Here is a 3,883-nt window from a genome sequence, read left to right on the forward strand (position 1 = left end):
ATAATTTTCATTGGATCTTCTTTTTTTTTTACACTAGCCGAGATATACACTTGTTTTAATAACATTTCAGTAAAAAATTCATCAAAAATGGACGTAAAAAAGTCTCAAAAGCCCTAAACACAGTTTTTGAAATCGTTTTTAATCTCTCAAATTTTCATCAAATCTTATTTTTTTAACGTTACCCTTCATATACACGATATTTAAATGTAATATCATAAAAAAAAATTCATCGAAAACGAACCTGAATTCCCTGGTTTTGAGCTTCAAAAATCGCTTATGGAGGATGAGAGGAAGAGAGGTTGTACGATGAAGAAGAAGACATGTGGGTCAGGAGAAATCTGATTGGTTAAGGTTGTTTTGTGGGCCATGTAGGTAGTTGAATTATGGTTGGTTTATTTAATTGGAGAAATAAATGAAAGGCTAGTTTGGGGAGTGCAAGGATAAAAGGGTAGGAAGAATAGAGAGAGGGCATTGAGAATTCATTTAAGGGGGCATGGGGTATATGGAGTTAATCTCCGAGTAAATAGGATTAAACAGATCTAGGAAGATTGTTTACAAGATTTATAATATACAAGAAAGTGTTCTTAGAATCTCTCGTGTGTTCCTTTACTTGGTTGTCTCTAAGCATTCATTTGATATCAGAGCGGGAAACCTCTGTGGTATTGAATACTACTAATAGGTTGATGTCCTGCTGATTTCATGGAAACCATGAAGGAACTTGTTGCTGTGCAGAAACCTATCATGTTTGATGGTGGTAACTTTGGACATTGGAAAGCTAAAACGGGACATATAATCCAAAAAATTGATGAAGATGCTTTAACTGCTGTAGAAGAAGGTTGGTCTGCTTCCACCATGCCTATGGAAGATAAGACATTGGAGCCAAAACCAAAAGACAAGTGGACTAACTCAGATAAATCGGCATCTAAATTCAACTCCAAAGCTATGACTGTTATATTCTCGGGTGTTGACTTGGATCAGTTCAAGATGATCCAGGATTGTGAATCAGCTAAAGAAGCATGGGATACATTGATCAATCACTTTGAAGTAAACACCAGTGTGCGAAAAAAAAGAATTGATCATTTAACATCAAGGTTCTAAAATCTAAAAATGGGTGGTGATGAACCTATCGATGGATTCATATCCAAGATTAGCGAACTGGCCAGTGAATCTTCAGTGCTTGGGAAGAATTATGCGGAAAAGGATTTCGTGAAGAAATTGCTAAGATGTCTTCCACCACGGTTTGAAGCTTACAAAGCGGTACTGAACATCGATGTTGACAGTGATGAGATTAAGTTCGATCACCTGTCTAGTTTCCTAAAGGTTCATGACCTAGATAAAACTGAGCGACTATCAAACACTCAGAAGAGTATTGTGTTTTCTACTGAGACGAAGGAGGATGTCAGGGTCACAAGAATTGAGGATAACTTAGGACTAATGGCTCCAAACTTCAACAAATTTGTCAAGCGAATAGAGAAAGGTGGAAGTCGATCAAATTAACGCTTTCAGAAGAATGAGTTTGATTGTTCCAATTCTCAATCCTCAAGGTACGACACCTCTAAGAGTTCAAGGAAGAAAGAACTTCAGTGTCATGAATGTGAAGGCTATGGACACTTCCCGAATGAGTGTCCTCTTGCTAAGAGAAAGAAGCTGAAGTGCATTGATTGCAAAAGATTTGGACATACTCGAAGTGAATGTCCAAACAATCTGAAGAAGAATAAATATCTCTTGTGTGCTTCAGTGACATAGAATCAAACAGTGACAGTGATGGTGAAGAACTTATCCTAAACTTTATGGCGTTGATTGGAAAAGATGACATGGATGAAGGTAAATCAGCTGCGAGACCAGAAAACGAAGAGGATGATGATGATCTCAATCAAGACCTTGAAAGCGAATATAAATCACTCTTTGACAAGTTCACTGAGTCATGAGAATCTGCAACTTCTCAAAGATAGGGCTATGCTAAAAGCCCATGTCAATATTCTAGAGTTGGAGCAACCTACCATCCAGACCTCGACTCACTCTGTCTCAAAAGAATCCGATCTGGAGGTACTGTCCCTTCGAAGAACCTTGTCTGGACAAGGAAGAAATCATAAGCATTTTGAGATTAAGTTTAAGCAGCTGAAAGATCTACTGGTTCAGGAAATGGACAAGAGCTAGCTACTTGAGAGCCAATTCACTGAAAACTATAAGAAACTAAGGACTTCAACATTAGATCACCTCTTAACCTTGGGGCAGTGTCCGAAAGCCAACTGGGGACTAGGATATCAAGGTCCGGCATCCAAGTCAGTTGAGGTAGGAGAACAGATTGCCTTTGTGAAAGAAAATCAACCACAAAGAATGACAAGAAACGCGAAGAAGTCAATCCTTTGTGGCTGAAGTAGCCAGAACTGAGAACAAAGTTGTGCCAAGAAAGCGTGGCAATGGCTGTCACTTCTGTGGTAAGCGTGGTCATCATGTCAGGTTTTGTTACATCCGCATACATCAGTATGAACGAGCTTAGAGACTAAACATATGATTCGTAGAACCTAACTTTTATGGTCATGTTTGGATTGCTAAACGTGATTTATATCCTAACTACAAGGAGCACACCCTGAAGGTTTCACACAGTGAAACAGAGCAAAATCTGTTATGCAATCTGACTCGCATACAAGAAGAACCGGTTCTGATTAGCAATGTCGCTTACACCTGTACTGAACACAACAATCAAGATGACCTTCCTTGGTATTTTGACAGTGGATGTTTGAGACATATGACCGGAAATCAAGACTACATCGAGAAACTTGACATGTCAAGGGTGGAAGAGTTACTTTTGGTGATGGAGAGCAAGGTAAAATTCGAGGTGTTGGTGTGATAGAGAGAGCTGATCTGCCTCACCTCATAAATGTTTATTTTGTAGATAAACTCAAGGCTAATCTCATCAGTGTGAGCCAACTCTGTTATGAAGGGTTGGAAGTTATCTTCAACAACAAGGAATGTCGTGTTGTAGACGCCAAAGGAAATCTAGTGTTGTGTTGAGTCCGTTCTGAAAACAATTGTTATATGTGGAAGCCATCCCATATGTGCTTCACTGCTAAGGAATCGAAACTTGATCTCTGGCACAAGAAACATGGTCACAAGAATACAAATGGACTGACCAGACTCGTAAATGCTGAAGTGGTTAGAGGAGTTCCTGATTTGGAAAAAGAGACGGACACAGTGTGTGAAGCTTGTTGCCAAGGGAAACAGATCAAAGTTCAACACAAACACATTGATGAAATTAGGTCTAAGCGAATACTAGAGCTGGTGCACATGTATCTTATGGGCCTGATATCTGCTGAGAGTCTTAGTTGATGACTATTCCAGGTACACTTGGGTTGACTTCCATCGAAATAAGTCTGATGCCATTGAAAGCTTCCGTATCTTAGTGCTGCAGCTGAATCAGAAAAATGTGAAATCATTCAGATTAAGAGTGATCATGGCGGTGAGTTTCAGAATGAACAGTTTGATCAGTTATGTCAAAGCTAGGGAATCCGACATCAGTATGGTGCTCCCATAACTCCTCAACAGAATGGAGTCGTGGAAAGAAATAAAAAAACCTTGCAAGAGATGGCGAGGGAGATGTTTTGTGGTAACAGTGTGCCATCAGGATTTTGGGCGGAAGCTATTGGCACCACATGCTATGTGATAAATCGAGTGTATGTCAAGCCTAAGACCAAAACCACTCCATATCAGATATTTAAAAGAAAAAATCTCAATCTCAGTCACATGCATGTGTTATGTCTTTGTTACATTCTCAGTGACAAGGAATATCTAGGGAAGTTTGATGCCAAAAGCGATGTTGGAATGTTTCTGGGTTACTCTACAAACAGCTCAGCCTATCAAGTCTACAACCAACGAACCAAGT

This window comes from Brassica oleracea, chromosome C2 (assembly GCF_000695525.1).
Source record: "Brassica oleracea var. oleracea cultivar TO1000 chromosome C2, BOL, whole genome shotgun sequence".
Lineage (NCBI taxonomy): Eukaryota > Viridiplantae > Streptophyta > Magnoliopsida > Brassicales > Brassicaceae > Brassica > Brassica oleracea.